This window comes from Saccopteryx bilineata, chromosome 11, assembly GCF_036850765.1.
Source record: "Saccopteryx bilineata isolate mSacBil1 chromosome 11, mSacBil1_pri_phased_curated, whole genome shotgun sequence".
In the NCBI taxonomy this organism is placed as follows: Eukaryota; Metazoa; Chordata; class Mammalia; order Chiroptera; family Emballonuridae; genus Saccopteryx; species Saccopteryx bilineata.
Window position 1 is genome coordinate 30024328 of NC_089500.1, and position 24712 is coordinate 30049039.

General features: G+C 39.0%; 1 non-coding gene across 1 annotated transcript; it reads left to right on the forward strand.

Annotated features, from left to right (window-relative positions):
- The first annotated feature begins 18131 nt into the window (after positions 1-18131).
- On the forward strand, positions 18132-18265 carry LOC136315833 (U11 spliceosomal RNA). The gene has a single exon (XR_010727612.1). It is a non-coding gene; the product is annotated as a U11 spliceosomal RNA (small nuclear RNA).
- Positions 18266-24712: the final 6447 nt, after the last annotated feature.

Consider the following 24712-nt stretch of genomic DNA (forward strand, 5'->3'; position numbering starts at 1 on the left):
TTCACTGCATGGGTCATAAAATGATTAGTTATTCAAGTGACTTCAGATTTGTATTTCATTAAGGAATAATTTTAATTTACTTTTAAACAGTTTATATACAGAGATTTAAGAACTCTTGCAAGACGATTATGCATACTCCAGCTTTTATGTATCCAATATATTTGAGACACTTGCATCTCCTTTTTCTTTCCCCTTGCAAGCAGTATTAATTTGTCTGAGAGCACACATCCAAAAAATATGGCCCAATAATTTAGTAAAAACAACTTTAATTTACAGAAAATGCTTGGCATTTCTTTCATTATTATTTCTATTATGTGCAGTTTATATGGATTTGGGACCTGAGGGGCTCTCTTTCTGCTCTAACTGAATGGAAATTATGTAGACATCCCTACGTCTCCTGGTCACTCGAATACTCAAACTTTTATGTCACAATTATCATCACAGCTTCATATTAGACTACTCTGAAAAGAAACCCCAGTAATTACTTGCTCCGATTTATTTATTTGTAGATTAAAACTTGGCACCAAATGGCTTGCTTAAGTGCTCACAGGTGGATGGAACTCAGATACCCTGCTCCCTAGCCTAATCTATGTTTTGCTGTATCTTGAATTTCATTAGCTCCATCTTGCCTGTTGAAGCTATTTCTGCTGTTTAAAAGCCAGCTTGCTGGTTCACTGACAGTGTTTATTTTTTGCCTCCTTCCTGATCAAATACTGCGGCAATCTGTAAAAACATAACCAGGCTAGGGGCAGTTTAACTTGAAATTAATCTTATCTAGGCTATTAAGCACCTAGTTTCTCTGGTTTCTGCAATGCTATCACAATAAACATTTTGAGATGCTGCTCTCAACTCCAAAAACTAACACAATTATCTAAAAAGCTTAGCCATTATTAAACTTATCTGGAAGGCAATGTAGCTCATCTGTCAACAGCATCTCTGTCCTCAGGTTTGGTTTTTGTTGTTGTTGTTGTTTATAACTAGTTTTTTATTCACTCCCATGCTCTAGCCTGGATCTCTGCAGCTCTTGCTTTCAATGGATACCTGTCATGTGGAACTTTATTGAGGGCCTTCCGAAGCTCATGATAAATCAAGCTGCATGCATTGACACTGTCAACCTTGCCTATAACCTTCTCAAAGTCAAAGAAGTTTGGCAGATTTCTGCTCTTGTCTAAATGAGGTTTTTCTCTATCTCTGCGGAAGATGATAAGTCTTGTACCTTCCATATTGAACAAAGTTTCTATTTTTGACACAAGTTATAAATGCCAAGTTAAATGATCCAGTGAACATTTACTTAAAATATGTAACTTGTGATACATAAGTTATCCATGCCAGGCTAATGTTCTCTTTCTTTGTCTGTCAACTCTACATATTACATCTAAAATCTCCTGCTTCAGATCCCCATTTTGTCCTTAAAAAAATTGAGGCTAGCAAATGACAGTTTAAACACTGAGTTATACATTGGCACATTCGGGGACGTGCCAGCTCTCCTAAAACCAGACTTGAAAGTCTCACAGCAGTTATTGCTATCTCTCTGCTCCTGCCATCTGGATCTCGTCACGCCGACTTCAGCGATCACTCTGTGAAGAGTTCTAGGACTCTAGTCTCACGAGAAAAGCTAAAACTAACTTTTTTTAAAAAAAAATAAAAACCATCTCTTTTTAAAATTAGATTTATTGGGGGAACATTGGTTAATAACATGATACAAGGTTCAGGTATACAACTTTATAATACAAATCTGTTTACTACATTGTGCGCTGACCACTGAAGTCTAGCCTCCTGTCGTCACCGTATGACTGATGCCCTTAACACTAACTTTTGTACAGTCTTTGAAAACAATATTTTATTTATTTATTTTTAAACTCCAGTTGCTGCGGTTCGCTTTTGTTCACTTAAAATTTATTGTGAGAAATTTTTAATGATTATTTTTATTTAATTTTGTTTCAGAGATATTTTCCATTATTTTATACCTTTTTTTTGTAGCTCCATAATATTCCATTTTATGAATGCACCATAAATTATTACATCAGTCTGCTATTGATGGGCATTGAGTTTTTTTTTTCAATTGGAAATGTTATTTTTATCTCAAGTCTGGCCCTGTTTTCTCACTTCTCTATCTTTTAGAAGTTTCCCTTTGCAAGTATAAACTCAGCCTGGTTTCTAAGACTTTCTGAAATCTGTTACCTGACTTCCCTTTGTTATCATCTCCCACCTGATGCCAAACCAGCCCCCTTGCTATTACGCAAATAACCACTTTACCCAACCAAGCCTTACACTTTCATATTTTAACTCCTTTCATTAAGCTTATTTTGCCTGTCAGTCTTTAGGCATAACTGTCTTTTCATAAAATTCCCATTCATTTTTTAAGGTTTAACTAAAGTTTCTTGTCATTCACTCAGCTGTTTTTGAGTCTGCTCATTCTGTATCCTCTGCCCTCTTATTGCCCTATCATAGGCTAAGTTCCACGGTAAGCAGGCGAGTATCACTATCCAGGTGTTCCCATAACACTGCTCTGAGTGCACTCTACTTAGCAGAAGCTCAGAAAGTATTTTTAGACTGTTAAGAGCACTGAACTGACTTTGTTTTCACATTTACTAAAATAAAACATGTGCCACTCCATGTCATTCTCTGTATTGGATGTGTCTACATTCATACTCTTACTTTTTTATTTTTTTAAAATTTTATTTATTCATTTTAGAAAGGAGAGAGAGAGGGAGAGAGAGAGAAACAGAGAGAGAGAAGGGGGAGGAGCAGGAAGCATCAACTCCCATATGTGCCTTGACCAGGCAAGCCCAGGGTTTCGAACCGGTGGCCTCAGTATTTCCAGGTTGACACTTTATCCACTGCGCCACCACAGGTCAGGCTACATTCATACTCTTGACATGTGCATGAGTGTTTACATCCATTGGCCACTTTTAATTTGTAATCTCATCAAGAGTATCTTCTGGGCCTTATACTATTTTATATTCACTTCTGAGACTAGCACAGTATTCTATACATGATGATGTTTAACAGATATTGTTGATTGGTGTTTCTAGGGGTGATATTCAAAATACTTAATTAAGGTGACCAATTATCCTCCTTTAGGGAGGACAGTCCTTTTGTAAGTTCTATCCTCCCTCAAAAAGTGTCCTCCGACATGTCCTCTTTTTTGATATTGGAAGACTAATCTGTATGTGTCTATATTTGATTGATGCAGAGTTGATCCATTGCATGTGATGTGACGTATTTGTATCTAAATGAGTACTTTTTTCTTACAATTATTATTAAAAATTAATAGGCATGTAAGCATAATTATAATATAAAATATTACAAATGTTTTTATTATGCATTTATCATATATAGTATATTGTTGCAGTGAATAAAATGTTTTCTTCAATTTATTTTTGTCGGCCCTGGCTGGTTGGCTCAGCAGTGGAGCGTCGGCCTGGCGTGCGGGGGACCCAGGTTCGATTCCCGGCCAGGGCACATAGGAGAAGCGACCATTTGCTTCTCCACCCCTCCTCCTTCCTCTCTGTCTCTCTCTTCCCTTCCCGCAGCCGGGGCTCCATTGGAGCAGGGATGGCCCGGGTGCTGGGGATGGCTCCTTGGCCTCTGCCCCAGGTGCTGGAGTGGCTTTGGTCGCGGCAGAGCGACGCCCCGGAGGGGCAGAGTATCGCCCCCTGGTGGGCAGAGCATCGCCCCTGGTGGGCGTGCCAGGTGGATCCCGGTCGGGCGCATGCGGGAGTCTGTCTATCTCTCCCCATTTCCAGCTTCAGAAAAATACAAAAAAAAAATTATTTTTGTCTTCCTTTTTTTTGTAAAAATATTGGTCACCTTAACTTAATAATCAATCATAGGGATGCTCAATGAATCACAATAGATGTTGGTCATAAACATGAATATAGCCATACCCATGTATACTGGCTCAATGTCATCCCTGGTTGTATCTTGTAAAGAAAAAGAAAACCTACATGTAAATTAATTATAGAATCAAAATATCCAAATTGTGAAAATAAACAGATAAAAGAAAACTTTCAATGCAATAGAAAATGACATTAATTCCACTTGCATTTATTAATATCACTTTATCTTTTTAGTCTAAGAATAAGCTAAATTCTTCCTATTCCTATAATATGCATTTTTCCTCCTTTTTAAAATATATATAAATAAAAAATTTAACATGAAAGAAAAATACTGAATACAAGGCAATATCAAAGAGATACTTTGACAGTTCTCTGAGTTACTGGAATAACCTGAGTAGCTTCCCTGCAGCCTCTGATCCTGCAATGCACTAGGAATATGCTATTGCTATGAAGATTAAGGGTGCCAGTTAAGGAAACTTGTTCAGTTGTTCACATTTTCAGCATTGAAATTTCCTCATAATGGTGAATCAGGGAGGCCCTGTTGGTTCTAGTTCCAAGCTGTAATAAAGATTGTTACTCTAACCAATGCAACTCCTTGAAGGTGAGCTAAATCCATGTGCAAAAAACTAAAAAATAAGGCTGAGAGCCAGAATGACAATGCAGATGCCAAAAAGTGAAAGCAGAATGCGTTATAGGAGTGGAAACAAGAAAGAGGTTGAAGACTGAGGAAGCTGGGAAAACAGACCCTGTGAATACCAAGGTCACTTCCCTGCAGCATCTCACATTTCCGTCTTTATGTATATTTCACTGTGAAGTCTGTAGGGTCATCTGTATTCAGGGAAGACAGGAGCTTTCAGTTGATTTGAATTTCAAAACAATAAATGCATTCATTTCTTCTTTTGTTATTTACTTCAGTAAACATTCCTTAGTTCTTGCCATGAGCCAGGCCTATGTGTAGGCAATGGGACTCAGAGCACATTAGATAATCTCAGCCCTCGGGGCTTCCCTCACATAAGAAGAGAGAGAAAACAGACAGAAAAGAAAGGATTAAGATAGTAAAGGATACAATTCTAGATGACAAGGAATGCTAAAATGAAAATAAATAAGGTAAAGGTGTGGAGAAAGAGGCTAGGGTCTGAGAACTACCTCAGTGAAGACCACCTGAAGAGCTAACTTTAGAGCAGAGAGGATGGAAGCCCTGAAGATGCCTGGAGAAGGTTTTCCCAGGAGAGACAACAACAAAGGTTGGGCTTCAAGCTGGGTACGAGCTGGTCATGCTGATGAAATAGCAACAAAATCAAGAGCATATAGTAATTCAGGGGAGTGTGGCACAATATGTGGTCACAGAGGCACACAGGGGACAGAGCGGGCTTACAGAACATTCCAAGGGTAATAGGAAGACATTGTAATATCTAAACTAAGAGGTAAGGTAATATGGCCTAAAGTGATCACCAATTGCTATGTGAAGAAAAGAGAGAGATGACCATTAGTGGAAGCAGAGTGATGAGTTAGAAAACTATTTTGATAATCTGATTGCAGATGACTGTTGTGATGACAATGATTGCTTGGAGTAGCAAACATGTCATTTGGTTCCTGTTCCTCATAGGGGGCACCACTGTCATGGAGAAAGTGACTACTCAGAGACCAGAAGAAGTGCCCTGAACAGCTTAAGGGAGGCAACAGCTCTGGCCAGCAGATCAAAGGTCTGAAGCCCCATCACCTGCCTTACTCAGATATTTATTTGCCAGTAAAAATAACTCAAGGAAGCAGAAAGCAGAAGTTTTCAGGAGGTGAAGTAAAGGACAAGGAACATGCTGACTTCTAATCTCTGTTCTGAAAGCCTAAACATTTTCTTGTTGCTGAATCTTATCCTGTTGTTTTGCTGTTTCTAGCACACAGTTTCCAATACAGGTCAGAGAGGACCCTGGACTCTCATCCACTCAGGGCTTTCACCCTAGGACATCACATCTTTCTATCTCTAACTGTTAGCCTAACTCTGCATGTTTTCATAGCAAGTTCCCATAAGTGATGAAAACCTCAACCTGCAGCTGGGAAAGGGATAGGAAGGAAGTGTGCAAAAATTTGGTCAGATTCAGCATATGTTTTAAGGGCTGAGATGAGAGTACTCATGTGTTGGACAAAGAGAGGATGACCATTGTTATTTGTTTTTATGACTCTAGTGCCAGTAGTCATGGTTGTTGTGGCCATGCACATACAGGTTCTCACTGAATTTGGACAGATGATAAAGAAACAGTGGAGCCAAAAGATGGTGGGCCATTCTTTTATTCTGTTGGGCAGATAAAATATATTATGCTCACTTTGTTAAAGATGGTACTGCCCATGTGGAAGCCCATCACCCAGGTGATGATATTAGTTGCCCTTCTTGCTTGGGATGGGCATGATTATGTTAATGTGTGTTGGGGTAGGGCTTTCACACCAAAAGATTTTAAAAGGAAGAAAGATCATGTTGTTCCAGGAGAAGAGTGATTTTGTTCTAGGAGGAGGGCAGAGAGCAGGGAGGAGAGCAGAGAAAGGCCACATGGAGGAGAAGAGAAGCAGCCAAGATGGCAGAGTGCTGAAGAAGAAGCCAATTTGTGCAGAGTTTGTGCAGAGAGAAGGAGATGGAGAACCGAGGTGAATAAGGCTGGTGAGTTAGAAACCTTAGATTCTAGGAAACTCGGATAAGTCAATAGCTTTGTGAGCACTGAATGAGTGGGTTTTGGAGCTCAGTGTGTGTTTTTACTTGCAAGCCAGGTGCAAGCTAGAATGAAAGGTAATGGCCCATCAGTTCTTGGCTCCATTGTTTCATTATCATCTGTCCAAATCCTTTGTGAACCTGCATGGGCCAGGCTGCTGTGATGGTGGCCATGGCTACTGGCTTTACAAAGTCTCACACTGGCCGACGTACAAACAGGCAGGGAAACACTTCCCTTTCACTCAGGGCTCCCAAAGCCCTTACACGTTTTCCAGTTCCACAATCAGGAGAATCTTCCCCGGTTTCTTCTAGAATCAAAGGCCCCACCAGTCTTAGAAGAGCTCCCAAAGCCTCTCAGCTCTGGTTCCCCATCTGCACACCTTCTCTTCCCCTGCCAACATGGCTTCTTTCTTCAGCACTCTGCATTCCCTTTGTGTTCACTCTGTGAACATAGCTTCTTTCTGCGTCTTCCTTCTCTCTCTCTTTTCAAAACTTTCTGATGCAAAAAACATTCCTCTAGCAAACATTAGCAAAAACAATGGCCCTTCCCAAGTAGGAAGGTAATTTGCAATTTCACAGACCATGTATACTAGGCACTGTCCAGCCCCCAATGCAAACTATAAGCGAGCAAACATAAAAATCATATTTTACAAACTTATTTGACCAACAATGACCAAAACCACTAGAAAGACATTGGGAAGAACATGTTTAAGGGAGAGTGAAATCAAGAGTGTGGTTATAGGCCCTGGCCGGTTGGCTCAGCGGTAGAGCATCGGCCTGGCGTGCAGGGGATCGGGGTTCGATTCCCGGCCAGGGCACATAGGAGAAGCGACCATTTGCTTCTCCACCCCCCACCCCCTCCTTCTTCTCTGTCTCTCTCTTCCCCTCCTGCAGCCAAGGCTCCATTGGAGCAAAGATGGCCCGGGCACTGGGGATGGCTCCTTGGCCTCTGACCCAGGCGCTAGAGTGGCTCTGGTCACGGCAAAGCGATGTCTGGAGGGGCAAAGCATCGCCCCCTGGTGGGCAGAGCGTCGCCCCTGGTGAGCGTGCCGGGTGGATCCTGGTCGGGCGCATGCGGGAGTCTGTCTGACTGTCTCTCCCTGTTTCCAGCTTCAGAAAAATACAAAAAATAAATAAATAAATAAATAAATAAATAAATAAATAAATAAATAAAATTTAGACTTTCTGCATTCTATCTTCCAGCTACCTCATCATGGATGAATAATTTAAGATAATGCAAAGAGAATTTTCATAAATTCTTCAAGCAGATAATAATAATAATTTGAATTGACAAAAACTGACAATAAAAAACAAAACAAAACAAAAAAACAAACAAAAAAACAAAAACAAGAGTGTGGTTATAGTCACATTAAGTTCGAAATGCCTAATAGACATTCAAGTAAGAAAGATGAATAATGAGTTGTAGGTGTGACATTGAAACTCAGGGTAAAGCTTAGGGTGATAAGTTTTTTTTTTTTCCCTAAGTTTATTTTTTAGTTACAGTATACATTCAGTATTATTTTGTATTAGTTTTAGATATACAGTATAATGGTTAGACAATAAGTGTCCATCAATGGACAAGTGAATGAATAAGTTTTGGTATGTATATGTACAATGGAATATTACTCAGCTGTAAAAAAGAATAAAGTGTACCATTTGTGACAGTGTGGATGAACCTAGAGAGTATTATGCTAAGTGAAATAAGCCAGTGAGAGAAAGACAAACACCATATAATCTTATATGTGGAATCTAAGAAATAAAATAAATAAACAAACAAAAGTATTTTTATAACCAGTATATATAAGCATATATATATAGTATATATCATATATTATCTAGAACATCTAAAGTACTTTTATATTGTGTTTTGTTACCAACATTTTTTCTCAGTTACAACTTGTTCTATTACTTTTCTTTCCTTTTGCCCTGATTTGCCGGCCATGTTTCAACATCTTAAAAGTTGTTATTAAATATTTGTATTGAGTATTGTTAAGAGATCAAATAAGACTCTTTTTATAGTCTCATGTTTAAAACAATGATAAAGGGTTGCTATTATTTTGGTCTCTAGGTTTTTAAAAGTCCCTGAGATCTTGAGAGGTTTGGGAAGGAGTCACTTGAGGGACCAGTAAACTGAAAACTAAACTTCCATGGAAAGGCACAGCAGTGATTCAACTCTAGCTGCATATTAAAATCATTGGCAAGGTCTTAAAAAATATTCATGCCTGGGCTCCATCTAAGACCCATTAAATCAGAATCTGAATGATTCCAATAATGTGTGGACAGGAATGACAACCTCTAGTTTAGAGGAACTGAATTATCAAGTAGCCAATGGAGAAGTACCTAATAAATTTCTATTCATGTAATAAACCATAGTTCATATTATTAGAGACAAATAATCTATAATCCTCCTCATAGAAAAAATCATATTCTAGTTGCTGCCAAATTATTTTATAACAGTAGAAGGTAAGACTGATTGCCAACACTTATGCTAGCACTTACACATAAACCAAAGAAAATCTCAACAAAATCACTGTGGAAATCTATATGCAATTTCCAAATTTGCTGTTCCTGTGCAAAACATTTAGACAGCTTTACTCTAGAAACATGTGCCACATTTGCTATAATATCCTCTATGCTACTAAATCCTCATCCTTTGGATGATTTTATTTTTTTAGGAACACCCAAAAATCATTTTAAAGAGAAATTAGAAGAACTTGGATAAGACCAGTTTTGTTTCTGTTTCTGTTTTGAGGAGGGAGTGACTCTGGTGTATAGGGATAACGGAGTAGCCTTCTGTAGATCATAACATGGTTCAGAGTCCATCTTTATAGAGATAGTGAATGTATATTGTGGACAGCAATGTCTTCTAAATTAAGTACAATACATGGCCTCCCAATGTGACTTTTTGAAAGACAACACTCATATGAATACAAGATTGGTCTGCATCTTTAAAGTAATGATTATGCTATCTATTTATATCTCATACTGGTCAGTATTGAATATTATCATGGATTCAAATTATGCTTCCAATTTTAGTGCAGCAACATTAAGGAATTAAAGATGTGCTAAATATATAGGTCTCCTTATGTTTCCATAATAATCAAATGGGCAGACAGGGGACTTTGGAGGGTTCATGAATGGGTTCTGTGGTCTGGAGCCTGACATCCTTCTATTGTCCCTCTTTCCACAATCCCCACCATCAACAGACAAGTGAGACATGGACTAGATATCCTGGTAAACCCAATCAGTTAGAGAAGGGAGTCTGGGTCCTATGGCAGTCTGGGATGATGACCTTTCTTCACATTCAAGGCCTGCAAGATGTTTAGGGCCTAGACAACATGGAGAAGCTGAGAAAAATGACATTTAGCCTCCATTTAGGGAGAGCCTGAAATGGCTCACCTGGAGCTTTTCTGTTCCTTTTTTTTTTTTTTACAGTGACAGAGAGAGAGAGTCAGAGAGAGGGATAGATAGGGACAGACAGAAAGGAACAGAGAGAGATGAGAAGCATCAATCATCAGTTTTTCATTGCAACACCTTAGTTCAGGGGTAGTCAACCTTTTTATACCTACCGCCCACTTTTGTATCTCTGTTAGTAGTAAAATTTTCTAACCGCCCACTGGTGATTTATAAAGTAGGGAAGTAACTTTATAAAATTTATAAAGCAGAGTTACAGCAAGTTAAAGCATATAATAATAATTACTTACCAAGTACTTTATGTCAAATTTTTGCTAAGTTTGGCAGAATAAATCTTTATAAAACAATTTACTATAGTTAAATCTATTTTATTTATACTTTGGTTGCTCCGCTACTGCCCACCATGAAAACTGGAACGCCCACTAGTGGCGGTAGGGACCAGGTTGACTACCACTGCCTTAGTTGTTCATTGATTGCTTTCTCATGTGCCTTGACCGTGGGGCTGCAACAGACCACGTAACCCCTTGCTCGAGCCAGCGACCTTGGGTCCAAGCTGGTGAGCTTTGCTCAAATCAGATGAGCCCATGCTCAAGCTGGTGACCTCAGGGTCTCAAACCTGGGTCCTCCACATCCCAGTCTGATGCTCTATCCACTGCACCACCACCCGATTAGGCCTGTTCTTTTCTTTTTTTTTTTTTTTTTTAGGCCTGTTCCTTTTTAAAAGAAACATAACTATATTAAACTATTAAGCATGGATCTGGAATAATCCTTTGGAGAATTATCCAACAGGTGATTATTCTGCTCCTCTTAATTAGGTGATGAATATATAGCACTAAAACATAAAAGGCACTTAAAGTCACATCTTCTTATTTTAGAATTAAAAAATCTTTCACTGAAAGTTAAACTCTTCTTCAGAAAGAACTCGAGTCATCTAAGGGATGACTTGCGAGAGTAGAGTGCTGGCATTATGACTGTCATGGTGGCGTTTGCTTTGGCTTTAGCAAGTCTAATAAACTTACCTTTGCTTCATCAGTAGGTTTTGCTGATAGTCTTTTTGGGAAGTCAACAATCAACAGAAAAAATTTTGAAAACAGAGAAAATGAATCATCTGGCTAAGAATAGTGCTCATCATCATCCTGAATTAGTTTCAGTCAATTCTCTCATGACGGCTGGACATTGAACCAGGTGACTTCTAAGTAGCCCCTTTAGCTCTGAGTATCTGTGAATAATTCTGTTCTAGTTTGCTTGAACAGTTTCTTGGCTTGTCCTATCTTATGTCCTTGGATATTGGTGCAAGAACACTTCTCTGACTATTGATATTTTTCCTTTTAATTGAATTTATTGGGGTGACACTATTTAACAAAATTATACAGGCTTTTTAGGTGCACAATTCAATAACATATCATCTTTACACTGTATTGTATATTAACCACCCCAAGTCAAGTCTCTGTCCATCCCCATTTATCTCCCCTACACCTTTCTCCACCTTCCTCAATGCCCCCTCCCCATTGGCAGTCACCACACTGTTGTCCATATTCCTGTCCATGAGTTTTTTCTCTTCTCCTTCTTTTTGTTTCTTGATTTAGTTTTTGTTGTTGTACTTTTTTTTGCTTAATCCCTCCACATCCAACCTCTATTAATATTTTTTTTTAAATAAGTCAATGACAATTTTAATTAGTGGTTTGTTTCTACTTTCTCCCCAATTTTTTGTTTCTTAATATTACTTTACTTCTTTTGGCCAAGTATTTGTATCAAAGGTAGTTGTCAACTAGATGTTATTAGTGATGCCATGTAGCTTTTAGTTTACTCTATGCCTAACTTTTATGATTACAGAATTTCCTATTTCCCAAATATGGCTATGAAAGTGCATTTTCACACACAATGAAAAAAAAAAGCAGCATATAAGGGCAGTCCTTGGGTGTGTGTATGCCTGTATATGCAAGTGTGTACTCCAGAATCTATGATGAATTAGATACTTTCATGATCTCTATTTTATAGAAAAGGAAATTGGGCTCCAGAGAGATTTAGTAACTTATTTAAGGTCACAGAGTTAATAGGTATCAGAAACAAGATTCAAAAACATTTAATAGTTTCTTGGATTTTGTTTTTTTTTTACAGAGACAGAGAGAAAGTCAGAGAGAGGGATAGATAGGGACAGACAGAAAAGAATGGAGAGCGATGAAAAGCATCAATAATTAGTTTTTCGTTATGACACCTTAGTTGTTCATTGATTGCTTTCTCATATGTGCCTTGACTGTGGGGTTACAGCAGAGCGAGTAACCCCTTGCTCAAGCCAGCAAGCTTGGCTCCAAGCTGGTGAGCTTTTGCTCAAACCAGATGAGTCTGTGTTCAAGCTGGCGACCTCGGGGTAACCAACCTGGGTCCTCCGCATTCCAGTCCAACACTCTATCCACTGCGCCGCCGCCTGGTCAGGCTCTTGGAATATTTTTTAAATGTAGATTATAAATATTTATTTATTTATTTATTTATTTATTTATTTATTTATTTATTGTGACAGACAGAGAGAGAGAGAAAGATAGGGACAGATAGACAGGAAGGGAGAAAGATGAGAAGTATCAATTCTTTGTTGCGGCACCTTGGTTGTTCATTGACTGCTTTCTCATATGTGCCTTGACCGGGGGGCTACAGCTGAGCCAGCAACCCCTTGCTCAAGCCAGCAACTTTAGTCTCAAGCTGGTGAACTTTGCCCAAACCAGATGAGCCCGTGGTCAAGCTGGTAACCTTGGGGTTTTGAACCTGGGTTCTTTGAGTCCCAGTCTTATGCTCTATCCTCTGCACCACTGCCTGGTCAGGCTAGATTATGTTTATTTTTGTGACTTGTATTTGTGGCAATGAACATTTTTCTACTTTTAGGAAGCACTTACACACTGCAGTTTGTTGATGTACTACTTATACACTAAATTGATACAGAAGATAGCATTGATGCAAACAAGGACGGAGGGTTTTATAGTGAACTTGGAAGCTCAAGGAGACAGGTTTGAGTCTGCAATTCAAGAAACCCAGGGGATTCAACTGTTACAAAATAAGGAAAATGGAGTAAATAAAAACAGTCTCTCTTGTGCCTGACCTGTGGTGGCGCAGTGGATAAAGCGTCGACCTGGAAATGCTGAGGTTGCCGGTTCGAAACCCTGGGCTTGCCTGGTCAAGGCACATATGGGAGTTGATGCTTCCAGCTCCTCCCCCCTTCTCTCTCTCCTCTCTCTCTCTCTGTCTCTCCTCTCTAAAATAAATAAATAAAAATAAATAAAAAAATTTAAAAAAACAGTCTCTCTTGCAACACAACATATGCATAATTGATAAATTGTGAATGGATTAAAAAATCTTAGAATTCTAAATTTGGAAGGGAATATCAGAGTCATTAACATGGTAAGATAAAGAGACACACACATGAGGTTTGTAATTATTGTATCAGGAGGCTATTACTGGTACATACAAGTCTGGAATTAGGTATAAAGACTTTCATACAGAATAAGGGGATCTATGCATTTATTATATTAGCCCTAAAAGAAACTCGTTTGGAAATTTGTTCATTTTCCTAACAAATCAACAGACCCAGGGAATTAGACATTTTGCCATGGTCCCCGGGACAAGAATCCAGATGTCCTAGCTGCTCACTCACTGCTCCTTCAACCTCCCTGTTCTGCTTTACCTTGGTGGAGATTCACCCTGAGAGGCGCTTCTGCTCCTATCTGGCTTTGTCATCATAGCGACTGTCTGCTCCGACACGGTTTCTTTCTCAAGTGCAGCACAGAGAAGAGCATGACTGCATAGCTTCCCAGTGAACAGAGGAAGACAGATGCCATCTGAGGAGGCGTCTGTGAGCCCTTCCTGTCATTGGACACGGGCACCTACACTGTGTGTGCACTTGGAGCCACACTTTCCATTTGCAAACTCAGAGCTTAGTTCTAATAATAGCCTGTGGTGAGACCTTTCCCCAGGGACTGTGATTCTCCCATGTGGCAGTCACTTCTAAAACCAGTCCTCTGCTTTGTTTCACTTCAAAGGAAAGCTCTTGGGAAAATCACGTTTAGAGGGACATTCAAGAACAGTAAGCAGCGATGGCTCCTTCATCTCAGAATAGAACTAATCTCAGGCCAAGCTAAACAAAGGAGTGTGAACAGCGCGAAATGGTTCAGGCACAGCTCTGGCTAGCAGTGCCATGCACTTCCACTAACAGGAATTGAAATCGTGCTGCTTTTGGATAAACACACAGGATTACATCCTGATATGTGTTAACTAGTTTGAGAAGGGAGTGGACTGGTAATAATAGCTGATCAGGACATAAGTTTTGTGATTTTTCTTATTTAAAACCACAGAAATAAAACCTGCTTCAGGGAGTATCATGATGTGGTGGCAAAGCAACTGAACTAAAAGCCACTGTTTTATTTAGCTTTGTCATTTTGTATGTCAGTTATCTCTCTGGCCACATGTTATCCTGTTGGTCAAATAGGGATGCTAACTAATAGTTATTGCTGTCTCTGATTTTGCACATTCTCTGTGATTTCTTGGCAGTATCTCATTTAAAACAACAATAAGACTGATATTGTTATCCAAGTTCTATAAATAAGAAGATGAAATCTTAGAGAGATTAAGTGATTTGCATAGCCTCATGAAAGTAACTCTATGCAATAGAGCCCAGGCCTTCTCCTGCCTGCTCCACTGTGCTCTTAAATGCACCAATTGTCATTATTCAAACAGGGCCCCAACACTAAACAGTTGCCTTATACCACAGCTGGGGTCCTACTTCACCGGCTGCCAAGACCATTCATTGAGTGAACGAGTGGGCATGAAGTTGTCCATTGAAGGGATTAATGGTACCCATGTTGAAATCAGCTTTAAAATCCTGATTAGAAGTCATTCTCCTTTTTACTGAACTTGGCTTACAAAATAGAGAGCTGAGAAGCTGTTTAAGAGAAGTGGTTAAAACCTCAGGTTGTGCAGTCAAGCTGCTTGTGTTTGAATACTGGGTCTGATGTTTAGTAGTTGTGTGACCTTGATCAAGTCATGCAGCTTCTGTAACTCTTTGCTCCTGAAGTTGGGTTAACTATAACACCAACTTCCTGAGGAAGGGATATTTTAAAATGGCAATGAATATATCAATAATAGGCTTAGCATCTAATAAATTCTCAATGAACATTTTGCCTTCCTCTCTTCCTCTCACTCCTTTCCTCTCCACCACCCTCCCCTCCCCAGGAAACTGGAACACTCTCAGAGGTGGTGCAGACATTGTCCCCACAACACAGAATACCTGTATGACAAGTGAGATTCTAAAATGGGCACTTACAAGATTTTTAAAACATTGGTTGGAATTGCAGAATGAAAATCATCCAAATGCCTATGAAATGTTGAGCTCTGGAAGAAGACATGATTCTGAATATGGACTCATCAAACCAATATGTGCTCAGTCTCGATCAGTCTGGATCTTACCATTTCTGCCATATACCCACAGAAGGTACCTAGTCTAGTTATCTTTGTCATAGACTATAATGAATGAGAATTTATCTACATTTATATACATAAATACATATATGTGTATATACATGTAAATACATACATATGTCTGTATACACATGCATATATTATGTGTAATAGTTTCATAGATATCGATTGATATTCCCAAATCTGAACTAGGTAATAAAACTTGACCCTTTCCTTAAATACAGGATTTAAAGCTTGGAGATGTAAGGTCCACATTGAGATTCAGGTCTCCTTTCATTTTGACATCCTGCCACTTTGACTAGGAAATCTCTTGGCAAAACCTTCAGTTCTGGGAAGACAACCTGGGGAGCAGGCTCACAGGGAACATATCTGCAAATCCCATCAAAGAAGACTTTGTTGATAATCCCTTTGAGTGATCTGTAAGAGACAAAGTCTACTTGAGCCCTACCCTCCTCTTGGTCCCTTGCCCTTGATTAGGGCACATGTAATCTCAAAGCTGATTCCAACCTCTTCCTTTCCATGTAAGGAAAATTAACACCAAGATTGATAGTAGCACTAATTTCACAAACCACATGATACTTGACTATATCAGTATGAGAACACCAAGATGCCCACATCACATCTACCTTGAATTCTACATATCATGGACAAGAACCTTCAGCAAATAAAATTGGAGGGAAATTTTGCTCCAAAATTATCATTTTAAAAACAAGAAACAGAGAGATAAAATCAATTTGTCCACAGTCAGATTTTCAGTCACTGGTTTTAATTGTTCCCAGAATTTCATTTGTGTATGCATTTCCCCACAAGGAAGGAAACAAGTAGTCATTTTCTTTTCATAAAGGAAGGGGGAAGACAAAGCAAAGCAACAGAATTTATCTTTATGAAAGCGAATTCTGTAGATATTTTGCCAAAAAGGACACATAGTGAAAATGGATTAGTTCATTTGAATGGTTTGTGGAAAATACATATTTCCCGAAGCAGGTGGTGCTATCAAAGTGAATAGGGAGAATAATGTCGTGTATGAAAAATATTTTTTTTCAAAATACTATTTTTCAAGTCGAAAGGGAAATGACACAAAATCCTACCACCGACTCTGACAGCATATTCTAATGGGTTCTGGCTATGTTTTAGAGAAACCCACACCCACATACAAACAGAAACAAACATTCTCAAAAAGGATATGTATAGAAAACCCTGGAGGTTTTACATTTGTTAGATGGAAGAAAAAAAGAAAGACAAACGGCCTGCCAGATAATGAGATGAGTGAACAAGTAAGTCATTGGAAACTCACAGAATGCACTGTTTTGAAACATTTCTAGTACTGTTGATACAAGCAGAGGGACCTGGATGGAATTTAAAAAAACGAAACAAAATGCCCTTATCCCCTGAACATGTTAGCAAAAAATTTCAAAATCTAACCCTTTGCAAAAGTAGCTCTGTGGATTACTGTGTCAATTAATTTGTTTTTATTTTTTATTTTATTTATTCATTTTTAGAGAGGAGAGAGAGACAGAGAGAGAGAGAGGAGAGAGAGAGACAGAGAGAGAGGAGGGGGGAGGAGCTGGAAGCATCAACTCCCATATGTGCCTTGACCAGGCAAGCCCAGGGTTTCGAACCGGCGACCTCAGCATTTCCAGGTTGACGCTTTATCCACTGCGTCACCACAGGTCAGGCTGTGTCAATTAATTTGTTTTTAGTATATTTCTATTTCACTGTCTTTCTTCTATTTTTCTAGATTTTTTTTTTCTTTTTAACTAGTAAATTTTAATTCAACAGGCATTTACCAAACTCTGGGTTTGAACCACAGTGGACATTACAGGGCATTTGAGATTAGAAATGGTGAAAAAATGTGTTATTTCATTAAAATTAGCTTATTTAATTAAGTACTAAACTATATGGTGATCTGTAAGTGTTGGTCCTTGCCATCCTGAGAGACTTTCTAATTCATCATCCTTACTGGGATACTTTATAAACAATTTTTCTATTGAATATAATGTCCATGGGAAAAAAAAACTGCATGTAATAATTTTACAGCCTCATGCCTCTTGCTCCTCTCATCTGTTCCTGGACTCACCAGTCTGTTGAAGAACTATTTGACCTTTACTTCCACCTGGCATGGGTGGTCTATGTAACAACCAGAGTAGTGGTACCACTGTCCTGCTTCCATTTGGAGAGCTGACATTAAAAGCAGGCACCAGGGCACGAGCAACCAGACACGGCCAGGTGCTTCCTCTTCTCAAGCTCTGCTTCCTCCTCTGCCCCTCACTGCCTCTACCCAGGTGGCTGCTCTCCACTGCTCAGCATTTTGAGAACTAACTCAAATCTTCACTCTTGAGCGAAGCTTCTCCTAATCCGGCATCCCTCCAACAAATTTTTCTAATTCTTTCAGCTTTTATCATATATTTACTACCTAATTAAATGTCCACATTACCTGGTCACGGATGCTTTATAAGCAATTACATAATGCACTACCTAGAAACTAAGTACTCACTGTTTGAAATCTGGACTTGAACTTGCCGCCAGGGTTACACTCCAATCTTGTTGGTGCAGAAGAGATAGGTAGTCTTCCTGATAAATTTGTGTAGGGTCTTCTTCCTTATGCCTCATATTGCTAAGACATTAATATCTATGTAGTATCTCAAGGTAGAATACTCAGAAGCATCACAAATTGTTTCCCAGAACTCCAATACACACTGGGTAAAAACCTTGTTAATTAAAAAAAGGGCTTCTGTCGTGAGTGGCACATGTAGGGCAGCTCGATTGCTCTACGTGAGGAATCGACATCAAGAGATTTCAGAAGCATAATTTTTTGGTTTGTGGGCAGCTGGTGATCGTTGGTCCTAGCGCCTGTAAAAACAAAACAAAACAAAACAAAAAACCTTGTTAATTATATAATATATTGTAACTCTAGATTGAATATGTTTCCTCAACACCATCCTTAATATCCTGTGCTGGGACTCCTGAACTCCTCAGTCCATCAGTTTTATTCTGGACCAATAAAAAGGTTTCTTCTGCTAGGCACACCTATACTCCAGTCCTTCATCTCACCATGTTGTCCCAGAGATATCTTGTTAAAATGACAATGAAATTGATTATGGCCCTGTTTGAAACTTCTAATGGCTCCTCTTTGGTGCCAATTCCATGGTGTGAAATTCAAGGTCTTTCATGATACCTTACCCAGAATAGGCATTATCCAGAATAGGCATTAAATATTGCATACGCAAATGCCTTACCACATCGTGATCAGGAAAGAGATTTCACTAAACTTGCTGGTTTACATCTTCTTGGGAAGGCAAAATTTCAGACGAAATGGATTTCTATCCCCACTTTTACTTAGTAAGAAGAAACAGACTCTGTTTATGGCAATAAAGGCATTGATTAAGCAGAGTATGGGAAAATGTCAATGAAAATTGACAGCTGTGACTTCTCACTTAAAATATTAAGTAAAAGTTGCCCGCATTTCTTTCTCCTCCACCCTCTCCTCCTAGTTCTTCTAGTGTTTGATTAAATGCACTAGAATAAAAACATCAATTTACTCTCGTTAGAGGGCAAGACATTATGAATTAACAAAGTCAGATCTGTGGGCAGTTTGATTCAATTCTATTCCTTTCAAGTACTTATGATAACTGGACCTTAATCTTTCTGACATAGAGATCATTAGTATCATTTAGCTCATATGATATCGGTCATCTAAAAGTGATTTGTAACTAGAAAAAATATATATATACATGCATATATAAAATATACATATACACATAAAACACACATATGCATATTCATGTGTGAAGGTATATGTGTATTGTGTTTTTGTTAAATCTATATTCATAAGTATTGGTAAACGTAATTTTGGGTTTTTGGAGATTAACTGTTAATGTTTCTTAAAATACGTTGCCTCTTTGTGCTTTTAAGGATGCCTTCTAAAATGGTCACATTTCTCAATCTCTCTATAAAAAGAAATTTCTTTAAAAAAATTAAATTTCAGCCCCACCACTTCTAAATTGAATGGGGCTGAAATTAAAAGGTTTTACCAAAAGGAGAATCGAGTTAAAATAATGATTGTATTATTGCAAGAGATCCAAAACATGAGTCAAATTGCTTTCTGAGCTCGAAGATAAGAGTGCGGAAGCTGTATATTCCTGAAGGAATATCTGGAGAACAACAATAATACAAGCTTCATTACCTGGTGTCATGCTTATAAAGTGAAGCTTTGGGTTGCAAATGGTATTTATTGAAAGCTAACCAGATTGTGAGCATTTAATTGAATATATCAATTTTCAGGAGACCAGAATTGTTGTGTTTGCTTAGAAGCTTGTTCAGAGAGTTGCCCCCACCCCTACTAGAAATATGTAACACACACGCACACACACACACACACTTTTTTTCTGTAAAAAGCTTCAGGTAAAGCTGTAATTTGCTTCTGCAATCATATCAGTTACTGTGGCAAAAATGCAACCCCAGATCTCACATGACAGTTTACAAATTAAAACCTGTAGAAATAATTAAAAAAGGAGATATATACAGGAGTGTTACGGTGAAAACGTAAAGCGCTAGTAGCCTGCTCAACTGAGGGATAACGAGACGTGAGATACAAACTAATTGTACTTAACTTTCTCCCAGTGAAAACTGCATGTTCCACAACAGGAAGGAGAAAGGGTGGGTGCGATATTTTGCTCTCTTAAAAGTTCATACCATAAAAGAGAAACAACACCAGGAAAGATGTGACAGAGGGTGGGAGGGGATGTGGGCATGTTGATATTCAATGAATTGTTGTGAATCCTTTCTAATCTTTTAAGTAGTTTTATCTGCCCTTGCTTTTTTTTTTATTCTACCTGATGATGTATTCAACAAAGGCTTTTAGAGCACCTACCCCTTTGAGTCACTACACCTTTGCCAGTCAGACTGTATAGCTCACCCTTTTCCTTGTCTCCACACTATAGCACCTAGCACATGCCTGGGCACACACCATACACATCCAATCACTATTTCAAAATAAAGAGTAAAGAGTGCTAGAATTTTTTTAATCCTCAACATTTTCTAAGACACTCTTACCTAGCAGTCTATTATTGTATTTTATCATTATTTTGAAGCAGTTCTTTACTGTAAGTCCAGTTACGACTCTTCAGTATCCCAGTGAGATTTTTCACCCCAGGGGCCTGGACCCAAACTGGAATAACTGTCAGCAGCAACATTAATCGCCCACCTTCTTGGTTGCTGGGGTGTGAAAATTAGTGTGGAGAAAGAGACTGAAATTTCTGTTCGTCCCAAGAGATAACCACCAGGGACCTGATGCAGCCCATTAGGAGGACAGCTGTGGAGAGGCAAGTTTCATATATGTCTGAACAGCTCCTACAGTCTGCGTAAATAAATATCTTAAATCCCTAGAGCCAGCATATTCTCCGGATTTTCTCCTAGTCTTACAGAGCCTGATTGTGTCTGGGCATAAGGCATTATTTAATTGTGAGTAATTTACCTTCAGAAGCTCTGGAGCCTGCCTCTCAGTGAGTATGACCATTCAAGGATTCCTGAATAGAACTGGTCATTTTCAGCTTTGTCCCTCTACACAGATCTCTTCCCCTTCATAGGAACTCTTACCTTACCTTTAGGAGAAGTAAATAATACTCATCCTTTAAGAATCAAAACACATAACCCACCCCAACCACTCATTCCCACTGATAACTTTCTCCTCTGAGCTCCTTCAGCCTGGACACCCACTGACTGCGTCTCAGAGGCTGCTAAGTACCCTCTGCTGCATTTGTACTATGTCCTTTCTGTCTCTCCATCTGCATTCTAATAATCCAAGTCCAGAAATTCATGTATCTGTGCAGAGTCTAATACACTATAGAATACACCCAAGATTCATAAAATAATTGATTAGTTCTAGTCACTCTGTTTATAGCAAGAAGTAGACACAGAAATGCTGATCATTATGGCCCCTGCTCTCCTCCATTTACTGTTTGCACATATTTGAACATTTAATAGCTTTTCCCCATAGTGTGATTGTTAGCACTTTATTACTGGACTGAACTTCCTAAAGGCAAAAACCTTGGTATTTTCCTGACAACATCAGAGGAGACTCACAGGGAAAGAACTACATTGGGAAACATCCCAAGTCCCCAATGTGGGACTAGATCAAAGATGTAGAAATATGAAGTGACTGGGTCAGATACTGATAACTATTTTAGTCTAAATTTCCATCCAACAGCAGAATGGGCCACCTGAGGAAGTATAATTTGAGATGCACATTGGAATCTGGATGACACTCATTCGGGAAGGTAGGGGAAGGAATACCTGTTCTGAGTGAAGGTTCTGACTGTGTGACCTTCCCACCTCTAGTCTGATAGAGCCCTTGATTCTAAGGTCAGCGCAATAGTTAATCTTCTGTAGCAATTTGATGGGGCCATAGGGAGCCCAAACATTTGGTCAGACATTATTCTGGGTGTGTCTATGAGGTTATTTTTGGATGAGATTAACACTTAAACCAGTAGACACAATAGAGCAGATTGACCTCCCTAATGTGTATAAGTCTCACTTAATAAGCTGATGACATGAACAGAGCAAAGAGACTCAGGAAGAGGAAACTTTTCCTGCCTGGGATATTAGTCTTTTCTGGCTTTTGAACTTGAATGAAAGCATTGGCTCTTTTGGGGTCTGGAGCCTGCCAGCTTTTGAATTGGAACTTCCATCATGGGCTCTCCTGGTTCTCAGGCCTTCAGGCTTCAACTAGAACCATACCATTGGCTCTCCTGGATCCCCAGAAATTGACTATAGATCTAGAGGACTTGTCAGCCTCCCTACTCACATGAGTTGGTTCCTTATAATCTCTCTCTCTCTCTCTCTCCCTCTCTCTCTTTCCTATTAGTTCTGTTTCTCTGGAGAAACCTGACTAATACAGTCAGCATTGTCTGTTTCAGAAAGTGCTGCTTTCTGACTGGAGGGGATCGAGGGGGAAGCTGGCTTCAGCCCCAGCTCAGTCCGTCAAACAATGCCTTCAGCCTTCCAATTGGACTGTTCGCTTCATTTGTTCTAAGAAGGAAAATAAGTTTTGTCTTTTCCCACTCTGTTCCTACCAATCTGTCCTTTGTTACTTGGCAAGAGCTGGTAGCTTTTCTTGTGGTCTGACTGGATCTGAAAATAACATGGTTATTTTTGTTTAAACATAATAGCAAAGAAGAACTTAAGCTTATATGCAATTTAGCCTTATCAAGCCCAGACATATTTGTTTGTGTACAATCAGCACGCCTGAGTGATGTCAGAAGAGCTCTGAAAACAATATATTCTGAAGCCAGAGTTGTTAGTGGGTGGAACCTTCCTAAATAATAAGCATTGTACACATGATTGGAACTAGAATGAGTTATTTAGTCCAATACAACCTGCTTTAGTCCATACAGCGTGTCATGCTACTCAGAAACAAAACAGGAAAGGGGAAATAAATGAAAGAGAATAAGCTGAACATGAAGAAAATAACTGTATATGTGTGGCTCTCTATGGGCACTCAGTTAATAGTCCTTTTTGTGTGTGTATTTTTAAAAAAGTTTTGTTGAATTTATTGTGGTGACATTGATTAATAAAATTATATAGGTTTCAGGTATACAATTCTATAGCACATCATCTATATACTATATTATTTGTTCACCACCCCAAGTCAAGTCTCCCTCCATCAACATTTATCCTTCCTTTACAACTTTTAAAATAATTAAATTACATTTACACATGCATGTATGTGTACACATATACAGATACATAGGACGATGGCATATTGGAGATTTTGCAAATACTTTTGTATATAGGGTTGGTGTTACTGATGAAGTGCCATACACTGAGAAAGTCATAATGCCCAAAGGCCCATCATAGTCTTGGGCTTTCTCTCCCTGTGTTGTCTACCCTTTGCACTATATTAGGCTACCTTGAACTCTCTTCATTCTCCATGTGCTTCATCCCATGTGCCCCCAGCTACTTACACTCAAATAGGGGCACTTCCAAGCATCACGATGGTGGCAGAGAGTTCTTTCTGTACTTGTTCAGTAAAAAAAAAAAAAAGGGATGACTGGCCCTGGCCAGTTGGCTCAGCGGTAGAGCTTCAGACCAGTATGTGGAAGTCCCGGGTTCAATTGCCAGCCAGGGCACACAGGAGAAGCGCCCATCTGCTTCTCTACCCTTCCCCTTCTCTTTTCTCTCTATCTCTCTCTTTCCCTCACACAGCCAAGGCTCCACTGGAGCAAATTTGGTCAGGTGCTGAGGATGGCTCCATGGCCTCTGCCTCAGGCACTAGAATGGCTCTGATTACAGCGAAGCAACGCCCCAGATGGGCAAAGCATTGCCCCCTGGTGGGCGTGCTGGGTGGATTCCGGTTGGTTCATGTGGGAGTCTATCTGTCTGCCTTCCCCAGCTTCTCACTTCGGAAAAAATACAAAAAGAAAGAGGATTACTAACATCTCAGAAACTGTATTTCTAGTAACATAACTAGTTTTATTTCAAATGGCCTTTGTACGTACGTATAAGAGAAATTAAAGAACAGTTTCTATTAAAAATGAGTATGTTCTTTGAAAATGAAATGCCCTTTGCCTGTCAATGATGTTGGCAAAATATAATATTCTGCCACCTTTGGCTTTCTTCCCTAACCTCTCACCTTTAAACACACCCCATGGGCTGATAGTGACCATTAAATGTGTTGATGGATGTTTAAGGACAGTTTCATACCTATTTTATAGCCACTTCATGAAAGTGATAACTTGCAAGTGATGAAGCAGATTGAATATTAAGAAACTAAAAATTCAGAAAGTTTATTCTAACAGATAGAGTTGCAAAGGAGAAAGTTCCTTCACTTTTGCACTAAGTAAAAAAAATAAAAATTCTTCTGTCTGTCTATCTATCTATCATCTATCTATCATATATCTATCTACCTATCTATCTATTGATCTATTTAATCACCCAGATAGTTTGTCTCAATTGTTAAATATCCTTTATTGGTAAATTTTAAAATAGAATGTTGGTTCTTAGGCCATGCACTGAAAGTTCTGATTTATTAAGTTTCAGTGGGGCCTTGGGTATCTGAATTTTAAACAAATAAACAACCAACCCTAAAACATTCTGATAAAAGGGAATCTATAGAACTACACTTTGAGAATGACAGCTTTGTCTTACTCCAACTCCTAAGCCCATGCATGCACTTCATGCAGTTTCTCCTAGGATTAAAAATAGAGGCATATCTTAAAATTTTCTAACCAAAAAGTCTTGGACTTATTTTTAGAGACACTAGTATCTAGCTTTAGTTCTTTGTTTGCTGACTCTTACTACGAGA